We start from the raw sequence: 15,784 nt of genomic DNA on the forward strand, positions 1-15,784 counted from the left end.
AAAGCATATGAGCAACTACCCTTGATTAACGACCATCAGCCTAGACATATGCAAGGAGGTTTTGTGTGACAGGGAGGGAGTAGTTATGACGTTATCATGTTATCTTATACTATATGTTTCTGAACTTCCTTGCTCATCTAACTAATAATGCTTGAATAGCTGCTTATCAGTCAACATCCATAGAAAGAAATATGCTACTGATGGTGATGACAATAAGTTCATTTTAAGACCATCCAGCTTTATCATCTTGCACTGGCTGCTGCCGTTTTTCACCATTATATCATACTTCATCCATAATAAGAATATGCTACTGATGGAGTACTATATTTGTTTGTCCCGATGACCATAGATTTGATCTACACCATACCTCATTGTGCAGTTGCAGAAGAATGCCTATGCAACCCTGAAGTAAGTTACGGAGTTCAGCAAACAATTGCTGGTGTTTACACACGAAGCAGAATTCAAGTCAGCTCAGACATTCTCTAGCAATAATATTACTTTTAGTTTACGTATGTGCTCCTGCAGCCATCATTAAAAACTGATATTTGTTTCATGCTCTAAACTCTAGAGGTAGAAGTTAGCGTGCCAAGAAAAAAAATCTCAAGTAGGGAATTGAGTTTCGTTTGGCCCTCAGAATTTTATTGGCATAATATAGGTTTGTACAATTTGTCCTGGAGCAGTATCCAACAAAAAAACTCAATTGGTCCTCAGAAATTCTTTCTGGTTATGCGATCTTTGGTGTTCAATTTGTCCTGGAGCAGTATCCAACAAAAAAACTAAGTTATACAGCAAAACAAGAATATGAAATCGATCAATTACCAGGTCCGTGTGCCGCGCCTCCAATCTAGTACGTCATAGAACAAGTGACAGATAGAATCTTGTTCATTCCTACTGAACCAATCTTCACAGCAGATGCTCTTCCTTATTGTCCTATCTGCACGTTAGAAAATGATGCAGGCCAGCTGTGATGTTGGTACAAACAATTGTTTGCATATGGAAGTTGCAGGATAAATCAAACTTAATTAGGAAAACAGTGATGTATAGTTGCAGATAAAGCTCAGCTATTGCATTTCTTGATATTATCATTCAATATACAGCTCAGCTCTTGGATTCCTTGATATTATCAACATTTGCTTCCATCCTCTCTCCAACAACCGCAGAGGGGGACGCGCACATTGATATTATCTCCATTTGCTTTCATCCTCTCTATGTTTACCAGCCTTCCCGTGCGTGGGACCTGCGCAGGGGGGAACGACGGAACAACCTCTTTCACCAATTTGGACAAGATCAAATCTGGTGGTGTTGAGGTGCATGCCCTGGACTTGTCTGCTATTCTTCTTGCTCTTCATGTTCTATTCTTCTTCCGAGAGCTATACAAGCTAAGCTATTGTGGAACTAAGAAACAAAGTAAAATAAAAGGAGGACTGGGAGGAGGTAAGGCAGCTAGGAGCATAATGATTCCTGACTCAATAGGAGGATTACAAGGCTGTTCGTGTTTTGTCAATGCTTAACATCTCGGCTTCTTTCATATGCTGCAGTTTATAATTCCTCCGACCGTCAAGATCATGGCAGAGTCGCTGCTTCTCCCTCTGTTACGTGGTGTGGCTGGTAAGGCCACAGACACATTGGTCGAGACAGTGACCCGCATATGTGGCCTCGAGGACGACCGCCAAACGCTCGAGCGGCGTCTACTTGCCGTTGAGTGCAAGCTAGCCAACGCTGAGGAGAGGAGTGAGACCAATGGTTATGTCAAGAGCTGGATGAAGGAGCTCAAGTCCGTCGCCTACGAGGCCGACGACGTGCTTGATGATTTCCAGTATGAGGCGCTGCGCCGACAGTCAAAGATTGGCATGTCCACTTCCTGCAAGGTGCTCAGCTACGTCACCCGTCGTAACCCACTCCTCTTCCGTTTTGAAATGAGCAGAAAACTCAAGAGTGTCCTCGAGAAGGTCAATAAGTTGATTGAGGAGATGAACAGGTTTGGCCTGGAGAATACTGTTTGTAGGGTGAAGCAGGAACATCCTTGGCGGCAGACGCACTCAAAACTGGACGAGACTACCCAGATCTTTGGAAGAGATGATGATAAGGAGGTGGTGGTGAAGTTCCTGCTGGACCAGCAGAATCAACGGAGGGTGCAGGTGCTGCCGATCATTGGGATGGGAGGTCTTGGCAAGACGACTCTTGCTAAGATGGTCTATAATGACCAAGGGGTCCAGCAGCATTTCCAGTTGAAGATGTGGCACTGCGTGTCCAACAACTTTGATGTCATGGCTCTTTTGAAATCCATCATTGAGTTGGCCGTAAGTGGAAGATGTGACATGCCTGACACGATTGAGCTGTTGCAAAGGAAACTTGAGCAAGTCATTGACCAAAGAAGGTTTATTCTCGTGCTTGATGACGTGTGGAATGAAGATGAGAGGAAGTGGGAGGATGTCTTGAAGCCTCTTTTGTGTTCTGTTGGTGGACCAGGAAGTGTAATAGTCGTGACAACTCGAAGCCAAAAAGTGGCCTCTATAATGCAGACCCTTGGACCCCATAAGCTAGCATGTCTGAGTGAACAAGATTCATGGGAATTGTTTGCGCAGAAAGCATATAGCAACAGTGTAGAGCAGGAGCAATCAGAGTTGGTCAGCATTGGTAGACGTATTGTCAACAAATGCAGGGGGCTGCCTCTTGCTCTCAAGACAATGGGTGGATTTCTAAGTTCATATCAACAAGTACAAGAATGGAAGGCCATCGAAGAAAGTAATATTAGGGACAATAACGTTAGAGGGAAAGATGAGATCATGTCCATCCTTAAGTTGAGCTACACACACCTATCATCTGAAATGAAGCAATGTTTTGCATTCTGTGCAGTTTTCCCCAAGGACTATGAGATGGACAAGGACAAGTTAATCCAACTATGGATAGCAAATGGTTTTATTCAAGAGAAGGGAACAATGGATTTGACACTAACAGGAGAATTCATTTTCAGTGAGTTAGTTTGGAGGTCCTTCCTCCAGGATCAGAATGTAGTAGTGAAATATGATTACAGTGTTAATAAACCAATACATGAGACAATAGTATATAAAATGCATGACTTAATGCATGATCTAGCAAAAGATGTCACAGATGAATGTGCAACTGTAGAAGAGCTGACTCAGCAGAAAGCATCGTTAAAATATGTTTGTCACCTGAAAATGCCAGAGGCTAAATTGGAAAAGATGAGTAGGTTATGGAAAGGCAGAACATACCTCCGTACTTTGTTACCTCCTTCAAATTCACACAAGGATTTTAAAGAGTTGGTACAGGTATCGACATCACTGAGAGCACTGCATTGCTACCCTTATCGAATTTCCATTTGCAAGGCCATAAATGCAAAACATTTGCGATATCTTGACCTCTCTTACTCTAACATTTCTAAGTTGCCAGATTCAATATGTGTGTTGTATAACTTGCAAACACTGAGGCTCATATGTTGCCGAAAGCTGCAGCAATTACCAAAAAACATGGCAAGACTGAGAAAGCTCATCCACCTTTATCTTTATGATTGTTATCATCTCAAAAGTACGTCTCCGAACTTTGGTCTACTGAACAACCTTCACATATTAACAACATTTGTTGTGGATACTAAGGATGGCCTTGGAATAGAGCAGCTCAAAGGCTTGCAACACCTTAGCAATGGGTTGGAACTATTGAATTTGGACAAGATAAAGAGTGGGGAGAATGCAAAAGAAGCCAATCTTGGTCAGAAGAAAAACTTAAGTGAGTTGTTGTTCTCTTGGGGCCAAGAAACAGATAATGCAGAAGAAGTGCTTCAGGGTTTAGAACCTCATAGTAATATCCAAAAGTTGGAGATACATGGATATGGTGGCCTAGAAATATCACAATGGATGAGAAAGCCTCAGATGTTTAGCTAGTTGAGAAAACTCAAAATTTCCGACTGCCCAAGATGCAAGAGTGTACCTGTAGTATGGCTCTCAGAATCTCTAGAGATTTTGTCCTTACAGAGGATGGATAACCTGACGACATTATGTAGTAACCTTGATGTGGAAGGTGGAGGACGCAGTTCCTCCCTGCAAATTTTCCCCGAGTTGAAGAGGATGGAGTTGATTGACTTACCAATCCTAGAGATATGGGGAGAAAATAGTGTGGGAGAGCGTAGTGATAACCTGGTAACATTCCCGGTGCTTGACGAGCTAGAGATCAAATATTGCCCCAACCTTGCAAGCATTCCAGTGATCCCCTTTGTCAGCAAGTTGCGAATAGTTGGGGTTCACAGGACTGCAGTCGCTTCAGTTTTTACGAGCATCCGTTTGGGCTCTTGGCCATTTCTCGTCAGCTTAACCGTTTGGTGTTCGGATGACATAGCCATGTTGCCTCTAGATCCCCAGCAAAGCCAAAGTGAAAGGCCTCTTGAAAAACTGAAGTATTTGAATCTAGAAGGCCCGAATAGCTTGGTCAGAAGCTCCGGATTGTCCAGTTCGCACCTTATGATTTGGAAATACTTTCAGTTCGTGGAAGAGCTGATGATTAATTGATGCAGTAATGTTGTCCGCTGGCCAGCAGAGGAGCTCCAGTGCTTGGATCGCCTCCGCTCTCTGCGTTTCGAAGAATGTGACAACCTGGAGGGTCGCAATTCATCATCTGAGGAGGAGACACTTCCGCAGTCCCTGGAGGTATTGAAGATTTCATACTGCCGAAGTCTGGCCATGCTGCCCTCGAACCTTGGAAATCTGGCCAAGCTGAGGAGTCTCGATGTGGGTTTCTGCAGTGGTCTGAGAGCGTTACCTGATGGGATGTGTGGCCTCACTTCTCTTAGGGAATTGGAGATTTGGAGTTGTCCAGCTATAGAGGAATTCCCGCATGGTCTCCTGGAGCGGTTGCCTAGCCTCGAGTTCTTACGCATATATTACTGCCCGGAGTTGGGAAGACGATGCAGAGAAGGTGGGGAGTATTTCCACTTGCTCTCCTCTGTCCCACGTAAGGAGATTGGTAGATTCTGAGGCGTCAAGCTGCTGCGAAGTAAACCGGTATACACAAGAGTGCCCTGGTAAATAATTAATCTCGCTTCTGTCTAAATAAATGTTTCTCACATCGAATTGGGTGGTAACATGCCAAGCTAAGGCGATGAATCGAATTTGGTGATAACATCGCAGGTGGGAATAGGGATGGCACCCGCAGGGTATGGGTACGGGTGGAGCTATCCCATAGCCTTACCCGTCCGCCGTGAGTTTACCCATCACCCATACCCATACCCGTCAAGGGTATAATTTTTTCCCATACCCGTCACCCGGCAGGGTATATGGGTACCCGCGGGTAAAAATACCCGCGTTTACAACACATCAATTGAGTAGAAAATAGTCGTAAAAAGCAACATATAATCATAAATTATTAATAGCAATACATCTTAAACAACAATGTACAACAACATATTGTAACAACAACATATTCTCATAAACAAAAGTACTTGCCTATAAAGTGACATATAAAAATGTTAAACAACAACACATATGCATACACTTTAAGTTCACGAAATCATGATAAATTATAGAGATAATTTGAATACACATTAGAGTTTTTACCTAGCGTGATTAGGAGGGGAAATGAATACATTGAGATATTAACGGAAACCCACCTATAAACATTTTAGATGGGTACATGGGTACGCGGGCATGGGTTATACGATCCCATACCCGTACCCTCTCCACCCGATGGGTATAATATTTTTCCATTTAAGTATCCATGGGTAATTTTTTGTCCCATACCCTTACCCTAATAGGGTTTTTACCCACGGGGTACGCGGGTAATGGGTACCCATTGCCATCCCTAGGTGGGAATCTCAGAAAGCACCCACCACCCACCACATGAAGGAAGCAATGGTCGATCCGATTCCGCCCGCAACTTGTCGCTCTGCGCGCCGCGACGTGAGGGGCAGTTGTCGTCCTCCTCGGCAGCTGCCCCTCCGCTGCGCTGATGGAAGGAGGCCTCCTCCGCTGCTGTGGGGCGACCTCAGGCAACCTCCGGCTGACGGACACGAGCGGAATGATTAGAGGATGTGCGCCGTGGGCAGAGGAGGCCCAGTGGGATCGAAGCTCTCCCTCTGGGATTAGAAGGCCCAATGGTCATTACTTCTCTTTTGTGTCGGCCAGCAGTAGTAGTATTCCATACACGAGCTCATTGCTTTAATCTATATACAGCAGAAGCAGGTGTGCCTCTAGTAGCTCCCAATTCCCCTGCCAATTTTAATGTGTTTGCAAGTCATAACCTTGTATTGTTAGGCATCTTGCAAACATTTCAGTTCTTTGTTCCCTTTTTTTTTTCTTGGCCTGAGTTAGTACAAACACGAGGCTTCTTCTTCTTCTTTTTGTGATAAAGCATGAGGCTTCATTGCAAAGAATTTATTTTTGCCTTTCTGACAGAGTTTCTGATGAATTGTGTCTGATTCCAATTTATATGTGCAAAATTGTATTTTTTTTCGTGTGTGTCAGAGTTGCACTGTAACAAGTCTTCCTTTCAGGTAAATAAACTTGATAAAACGAAGAATTTTTCTTCTGCACAACAGGAATATCATAGTGCTGATGAGATTGTTTCTTCCATGATTTGGAACCTTTGGGAGCCTCACATGGAGCATCCTGCTGCTAGATCCGACTAAGCAGATGTATTCAGCTGTTGTTCACAACTACTCATCACCAAACTAACTCTTCCATGGAATCAATGATAGCTAGTATTCCAGCGAACCATTCTAATCAGGCAGGCAGGCACGCACACTGATTACGCACTGGATCATCATAGTGTGGCGATGTATGCATCGGCGAGCATCTTGCTAAGCCGGACCTGGGCCTGGGTGGTGAGGTGCATGTTGTCGTTGGCGTCCACGTACTTGGGGTTCGGCAGATGCATCGCCCTCTGCTCCTTTCCTCGCCACATCCAACCAAGTCTCTTCCTGACCATAACTGAGTTGCTTAATTAAACCCCCATTCTAGTCTCTTCCTTGCTCAAATATAACTGGTTCAACTATCTTTTTGCATGGATTCCAAAACTCTTTTGCATTGCCAGGATCCGCTGATAATATCCCGGAAGTAAATATGCTAAGCTTGTGACTCTGCAAGTGTGTGGAGTTCTGAACATTTGCAACTAACTGACGCCAAGGCACACCCAGTTCTAGGCTGTCTGCTCAATTTATCCACGGCAGTGCTCAAATGAACCAGGCACCATATACTTTGTTCTCCTTGTGCATAAATAAATACTCCTTCCGTTCCAAAATAGATGACTCCGCTTTATACTAACTTTAGTACAAAGTTGGGTCATCTATTTTAGAATGGAGAAAATACAAGCCAAAATTGCTTAAATGACACTAGTACTTAATCTGAAGCAGCCGAAAATAAAATGGGTCGAGCATATCTGAATTTGCATTTGCTTCTCCTCTCTACTGTATCTGTTGGAGAAATTGCTTATTCAGACTAGATAGTGACTCGCACCTGAGTGCCTCGTAAATAATCGATCAACCGACTGATTATTTGTAGTACTGTATTTGGAAGGTGCGCTCCGTCCATGTCTCTGCTCAATTTACCCCCAGCACCAGCAGTGCTCAAATCAACCGAGCGGAGGGCGCTCTGTTCACCTGCACAAATAAATACCGAAATTGCTTCAGTGACACTGCTGCTTACTTAATCCGAAGCCTTACGTACAAGTCCTGTCAGACCTTGAATACTACTAAGTTTTCGGTATACCTGCAGGTGGGAATCTCTGAAAGCCTCCATACCACGGAGGACGTACGCAACGGTAGTCGAACTGCAAGAGTAAGGAAGGCTCGCCTCGCCTCTCTCGCCCTGCCGCTGTGCGCGCCGCGACCTGGAAGGGGGCAACTGCAGTCCTCCTCGGCAGAGCGCACGCCGGAGGCGGGGCGGCGGCGGCGGCGGCGCTACCACGGTGGGCCACGAAGTGGGGTGGGCGTTCGTGGAGGAGAGCCGGAGAGAAAGAGAATTGTGACGGACGGCGTGGGAATGTTAGATATTTGTATAGGCTGTAACGGGATTATTGTTGTACACTCCTATAATTACGAAAAAGGGTTTAGATTATAAAGCAACCAACCGATCGATACAACGAGCTTGCTGGGACCGCAGCACAAACAAGCCAAAAAAAAAGAGAGAAGAAGAAAGAGAAACAAATGCCGACAACCGTAGGTCGACGAAACAAAGATGACCAGTGACCGCTGCACCCACAGGAGAAGTACCACCGCGCTTCTAGCACTCCGAGGCGTCATGTACCGAGCAACACCTTCAGGAAGGAATGCGATTACGACGCCGCTGCTGCCCAGACAAGTCCAAGGGTTTCCCCCGGTACGCAGAGGGCAGTGGGGAAGGAGCAGATCGGACGCCCTTAAGGAAGGTTCGACGGCGCCCGCAGGCGTCACCGCGTCGGTGATGGACGAGCCACCAGGGATTTCTCCCAACCCAAACAACCACCACAACCCCGGACGATCGGAAGTGCTCCACCAGAACTGCCGCCCACCAACATGTGCCACCACAGTCAGTGAACCATCATCGTCGTCTCGCTGAGCCACCGACACGAGACCTGGAGGAGGGACGAGGAGCCAACGGGCTCGGGGGCATCCGCAACTCAGCCGATGGGAGGGGACTACCACCACCGCCGACGCGGAGCCGACCGGACGTGACGACAGGAGCTTACCAGGCCCACATAGGCCCGGCCGGACCCCAAAGGATCTGGACAACCCCTACCGCCACCCTGCAGCACATCGGCCGACGAAGCCGCCACCACCCGCATCCCTCGACACCGCGCCACCACCACCAGGGAGCCACGCCGCCGCACGCCGGAACGCCGGCCCGCCCCAACCCAGCTGGGGCCCAGAAGAGCCCAGATCTGGGCGGAGCGGAGGCCGACGGCTAGCCGCACCACCGCGCGCCCCGCGGCCAACGGCCGCGCCGCCGCATCAGGATCGCCCGCGCCCAGCGGACCCCGCTGCCAGGACGCACCATCGCCAGACGAAGAACACCGCCGCCAGCCACCATCGCCCGAGCAGAGGAGGCCGCGCGCGGGGACAGGCAGGCCCGCCGCCGCCGGCACCACGTGGGCAAGGCCCGGCGGCGCACGCTGGCGGCGGCGGGAGGAGGGAGGAGCTTGGGGGCGCGCTGGAGGGGAGCGGCGTCGGGGCCCCCCGGTTGCCTCGCCCGGGGAGGCGACGCGGGGGGTACGGGGACGGGAGAAGGTGGAGGGAGGAGCGGGGGAGCGGGAGAGGCGAGCGGCGACGGCGGGCTCCGGCCGCGGCGGCGGCTCCGCACGGGGGAGCCGCCGGCGGCGGCGTGGAAACCCTAGGCGGAAGGGGAGCGGGGACAGCGCCTGTAGCCGATTTTTTACACTCCTGTAATTGTGGATCGCATCACGCCAGGCCTGCGTGCCTATTTTGTAGGGCGTGACTGCGCCTCTCCCATGTAAAAATCTTGTACTCTGTAACTGATGTTATCAAGGGAAATATTATTCTCTCCAACTTGGTATCAGACTCCAGGACACACCATGGCCGGCACTCAGCCTCCCCTCTCCGACGACTCCTCGCCGGCTGCCACGTCGCCGGGCTCTCTCTCTGCCTCCACGGCGCCGGCCGCCAACTCCTCTGCGGCCTCCTCTGTTGCCTCGTCCCCGCCGTTCATCTTCGGCACCGCTCCCTCGTTCCTCTCCAACTCCTCCGCCGCTTCTGGATGTCAGTTTGCTCCCCTCTTCAACTCCGGCACCCCACCCTCCACCACCCCACCTGCTCCTACCACGCACGGCTCCATCTTCCACGATCATATCACCAACCACATCAAGTTCCTTCTCAATCCTGCTGATCACAACTACCACAAATGGAAGACTTTCTTCCTCATGGTGATGGTTCGCTATGGCGTCACCTTCCTCATCGAGCACCCACCACCACCCAACGCCCCCTCCCATTACCTTGAGCTGGATGCCCACATTGTCTTGTGGATCTACGCCACTCTCTCTGACACCATGTGCGATCATGTCGTCGTCGGCGCCACCACCACCTTTGCCCTCTGGCACAAGATCAAGGACTACTTCCTCGCCACCCGCGCCACCCGCTTTATGATCCTCAACCGCCAGTACCGCAATCTCAAGCAGGGGGGCCTCTCCGTCTCTGAGTACGCCCGCCGCATGAAGCAGCTCACCGACGCCCTCGCCGACATCGAGCACGGCGTCACCGAGGTGGATCTCACCACATAGTTCCTGCACGGCCTCGACAAGCGCCTCGAAACAATTCGGGTCGTTCTTGGCGACCAGACACTCCCCTTCGACACCGTTCTCTCCCGCGTCATCCTGGCCGAGGAGTCTCAGGCTCAGCGCGCGGCGGAGAGCGCCTCGGCCTTCGCCATGTCGGGCGATGGCTTGTCGAGCGGCCCCTCCAACGCCGGTGATTCTCGTGGGGACCGCCCCGGATGTGTGGCCTTGACGATGACCGCCGAAAGCTGGAGCGCCAGCTGCTAGCCGTCGAGTGCAAGCTGGTCAATGCTGAGGAGAGGAGCGAGACAAATGGCTATGTCAAGAGCTGGATGAAGGAGCTCAAGTCTGTCGCCTAAGAGGCCGACGATGTGCTCGATGATTTCCAGTACGAGGCACTGCGCCGACAGTCAAAGATTGGCATATTCACTTACTGCAAGGTGCTCAGCTACATCACCCGCCGCAGCCCGCTGCTCTTCCGTTTTGAAATGAGCAGGAAACTCAAGAGCGTCCTCGAGAAGATCAATAACTTGGTTGAGGAAATGAACAAGATTGGCCTGGAGAATTCTGTCTGTAGGGAGAAGCATGAACATCCTTGGCGGCAGACGCACTCAAAACTGGACGACACTACCAGATCTTTGGAAGAGATGATGATAAGGAGGTGGTGGTGAAGTTGCTGCTGGACCAGCAGGATCAGCAGAGGGTGGAGGTACTGCCCATCATGGGGATGGGAGGTCTTGGCAAGACGACTCTTGCCAAGATGGTCTATAATGACCCAGGGGTCCGGCAACATTTCAAGTTGAAGATGTGGCACTGTGTGTCTGACAACTTTGATGTCATTGCTCTTTTGAAATCCATCATTGAGTTGGCTATAAGTGGAAGATGTGACATGCCTGACAGATTGAGTTGTTGCAAAGGAAACTTGAGCAAGTCATTGGACAAAAAAGGTTTATGCTCGTCCTTGATGATGTGTGGAACGAAGATGAGAGGAAGTGGGAGGATGTCCTGAAGCCTCTTTTGTGTTCTGTTGGTGGAACAGGAAGCGTAATTGTTGTCACAACTCGAAGCCAGAAAGTGGCCTCTATAATGCAGACTCTTCGACCCCATAAGCTAGCATGTCTAAGTGAACAAGATTCATGGGAATTGTTTGCACAGAAAGCATATAGCAACTGCCTAGACCAGGAGCAAGCAGAGTTGGTCAGCATCGGCAGACGTATTGTCAACAAATGCAGGGGGCTGCCTCTTGCTCTCAAGACAATGGGTGGATTGCTAAGTTCATATCAACAAGTACAAGAATGGAAGGCCATCGAAGAAAGAAATATTAGGGATACTGTTACTGCGAAAGATGAGATCATGTCCATCCTAAAGTTGAGCTACACACACCTATCATCTGAAATGAAGCAATGTTTTGCATTCTTAGCAGTTTTCCCCAAGGACTATGTGATGGACAAGGACAAGTTGATCCAACTATGGATGGCAAATGGTTTTATTCAAGGGATGGGAACAATGGATTTGACAAAAAGAGGAGAATTCATTTTTGATGAGTTGGTTTGGAGGTCCTTCCTCCAAGATAAGCATGAGCGCACACACGGTTATGGTACGAAAACTTATGTGACTATAAACTGTAAGATGCATGATTTAATGCATGATCTAGCAAAAGATGTCACAGATGAATGTGCAAGTATAGAAGAACTGACTCAGAAGAAAGCATTGTTAAAATTTGTTTGTCACATGCAAATGTCAAATTATGAATTGAAACAAATTAGTGGGTTATGCAAAGGCAGAACAAACCTCCGTACTTTGTTAGCTCCTTCAGAATCACACAAGGATTTTAAAGAGTTGCTGCAGGTATCAGGATCACTAAGAGCATTGCATTGCTCTCCTTATTCAGTTGCCAATTGCAAGGTCATAAATGCAAAACATATACGATATCTTGACCTCTCTGGGTCTAACATCATTAGGTTGCCAGATTCAATAGGTGTGTTGTATAACTTGCAAACATTGAGGCTCACAGATTGTTGGGACTTGCGGCAGTTACCAGGAGACATGACAGGACTGAAAAAGCTCATCCATCTTTATCTTTATGGTTGTGATAGTCTCGAAAGTATGTCTCCAAACTTTGGTCTACTGAACAACCTTCAGATATTAACAACATTTGTTGTGGATACTGGAGATGGCCTTGGAATAGAGCAGCTCAAAGACTTGCAACACGTTAGCAATAGGTTGGAATTGTTGAGTTTGAGCAAGATAAAGAGTGGGAAGAATGCAAAAGAAGCCAATCTCAGTCAGAAGCAAAATCTAAGTGAGTTGTTGTTCTCCTGGGACCAAGAAATAGGTGATGAGCCTACAGATGTGGAAGAAGTGCTCCAGTGTTTAGAACCACATAGTAATATCCAAATATTGGAGATATGTGGATATGGTGGCCTAGAAATATCACAGTGGATGAGAAAGCCTCAGATGTTTAACTGCTTGAGAGAACTCGAAATGTCCGACTGCCCGAGATGCAAGAGTATACCTGTAGTATGGCTCTCCATCTCTCTGGAGATTTTGTCCTTACGGAAGATGGATAACCTGACAACATTATGTAGTAACCTTGATGTGGAAGGTGGAGGACGCGTTGTCCCTCTGGAAATTTTCCCAAGGTTGAAGAGGATGATGTTGATTGAGCTACCAAGCCTGGAGATATGGGCAGAAAACAGTGTGGGAGAGCCTGGTGATAGCCTGGTAATGTTCCCGATAGTTGAAGAGCTAAGAATCGAAAATTGCCCCAAGCTTGCTAGTATTCCAGTGACCCCCATTGTCAGCGAGCTGACAATAGTTGGAGTCCATAGTACTGCAATCAGTTTAGGCTTTATGAGCATACGTTTGGGCTCTTGGCCATTTCTTGTCAGGTTAACTCTTGGTTCTCCGGAGGACATAGCCATGTTGCCTCTAGACCCCCAGCAAAGCGAAAGTCAAAGACCTATTAAAAAACTTAAGAGTTTGAATCTAGAAGGGCCCAACAGCTTGGTCACAGGCTCCCGAGTGTCTAGATCACACCTTATGCCTTGGAAATGCTTTCCATTCGTGGAAATTCTGAGGATTTATAGATGCATCAATCTTGTCCACTGGCCAATAGAGGAGCTCCAGTGCTTGGATAGCCTCCGCGCCCTGTATATCGTTAATTGTGAAAATCTGGAGGGGAATAGTTCATCATCTGAGGAGGAGACCCTTCCACTGTCCTTGGAGGATTTGGTGATTGCACACTGCCATAGTGTGGTGGCACTGCCTTCGAACCTTGGAAATCTGGCCAAGCTGAAGAGTCTCCTTGTGGATGGCTGCAGTGGCCTGAAAGTGCTGCCTGACGGGATGCATGGCCTCACTTCTCTTAGGTCATTGGAGATTGAGTGCTGTCCAGATATGGAGAAATTCCCACATGGTCTCCTGGAGCTGTTGCCTGCCCTCGAAGATTTATCCATAGATGATTGCCCAGAGTTGGAAAGACGATGCAGAGAAGGTGGGGAGTATTTCCACTTGGTCTCCTCGGTCCCAAAACTGAGCATTGGAGAATACTCCTCCACTCCTGAGTTGGGAATCGAGGCACAAGAATCAGAATCCAGCAGACAGAAGTTTCTAAGGAGGCTCCTCCCCTCCTGTGTTCACTCGAAGTCTGAGTCTGAGTCTGACAGCATAGAGCATTGATGCCCCCTCCTATGCAGACTCATTTACGTGAGACAATGACTCTGAGGCTGACTATAACTGAGGTGCTTATTCCCCAAGTATTTTCCTTGTTCTAATATGGTGAACTATCTCATGAAAGGTAATATTGTTGCTTCGTCTCTACTACTTCCTGTAATTGCTTAGTGTTAACAATTTAACTGTGTAAGTGTGGAGTTCTGAACATCTGCTACTTACTATCAGCAGATACCCCATCTGCAGACGTCAAGCACATCCAGTTGTGGTTTGCTGCAGATTGCCAATATGCAAATGATTTCAGGTTTGCAAAAGTAGGAATTCAGACCGCGTTTACGCGTGAATTCTGATGCCACCAACTGATACAACAGATCCATAAAAGCCATGAATGACTCGGTGTTTCAGGCAAACAAAATCTGACCACGACTTTCCACTTCCCTCTTGCATAGCATATACTACCATCTTCATAATGAACTTGATTACTTATCTGGCAACCTTCTTATGCAGGACAATCACAAGTCACCAATTCTTCTTCAACCAAAAATTTGTAAGGTACTACGTTCCATCTCTGCTCAATATATCTATCCCCAACACTGCCAATGGTTAAATCAACCGAGCACACAGTGGGATCTGTTCTCCTACATAAACAAATGTCGAAATTGCTTAAATGACACGGCTACTTAATCTGAAGCCACGAAACAACAAAATGGTTGGCCATATTTATTTGTATTTGCTACCTCTGTAACGGTTGGAGAAATTGCTTATTCAGACTAGAGATAGTAACTTGCACCTGGAAAATATATCTCCCTTCTGTCAAACGTTGCCACATCGAATTCGGCGTTCAATTATATAGTTGATAGCATGCAATGGCACTAACACAATGATTCGGTTTACCTGCAGGCTGCGGCAGGTTGGAATTTCTGAACAACTACACAACATGAAGGAAGTGACGAACGAACTGTGAGAGGAGGCCTCTCTCGTCCTCCCCCCATCTTTGCCGCTGTGCGCGCCGCGAACTGGAGGGGGAACCGCCGTCTTATGCACACCATGCATTAGCGGGTATAGCTCACACTAACGGGTTAGAGGAAGCTAGGTGCGAAGGCACCTAGGTGCCCCAGTTAATTTACATATATATAAATAAAAGGTCGGCAATGCTTCTAATATGTGGTATCGAGAGATAATTACTAGTTGTAGATGGAACTACACGTGTAATTGACATAGCTTTAGTACAACATCAATTAATTTGATCGTAGAGAGTAGTAGATATAGATTATCAAACTAAACTGCAGACAACAAAGGATGGGCGCTCCTAAGTCTCGCTTGTAACGAGACCTAGGAACCCTTGTGTGAAAGGGGTGGCCCAGATGGGCCAGCCCATACGTGAGTGAGGTTACAACCTATCTTTTTCTCTGGATTATTTTTCATATTTTCTTTTTTTGCTTTATTTTTACGTTTGTTTATACTTTTAAATATTCTAAGTATATATATTACATAAAGAACTCTACATGAAACATTAAAAATATTAACCAAGAATTTGAAAATGTATACGAAAAGAATACAATGCATATGAAAAAAATTGATCATGTATTTAAAAATGCTAATCAAGTATTTGAAAAAATGTTGAATAAGTATGTGAAAAATATTAATGTGTATATAAAAAATATTGACCATCTATGTGACAAATGTAAATGAAGCATTTGAAAAATGTTAAATGCGCATAGATTTTTTTTGACCATTTACCAAAAAATTGTTCTTGTATTTGAAAAAGTGTTAATCAAGTATTTTTAAAAAAATGTGACAACTTTATAGAAAAATGTTGACACATTAATTTATAACTCTTACTCTTGCATTTACAAATGTTAATCAAGCATTTGAATTTTTTTACAAAATTAATAGAAAAATA

The 15,784-nt window shown here is 46.9% G+C and overlaps 2 pseudogenes; both read left to right on the forward strand.

Moving 5' to 3' along the window:
- Positions 1-339: 339 nt before the first annotated feature.
- On the forward strand, positions 340-4,985 carry LOC123170576 (putative disease resistance protein RGA1; annotated as a pseudogene).
- Positions 4,986-10,427: 5,442 nt separating this feature from the next.
- Positions 10,428-13,890, forward strand: LOC123170577 (putative disease resistance protein RGA1; annotated as a pseudogene).
- The last annotated feature ends 1,894 nt before the right edge of the window (positions 13,891-15,784 follow it).

Source organism: Triticum aestivum, chromosome 7D (genome assembly GCF_018294505.1).
Source record: "Triticum aestivum cultivar Chinese Spring chromosome 7D, IWGSC CS RefSeq v2.1, whole genome shotgun sequence".
NCBI lineage: Eukaryota > Viridiplantae > Streptophyta > Magnoliopsida > Poales > Poaceae > Triticum > Triticum aestivum.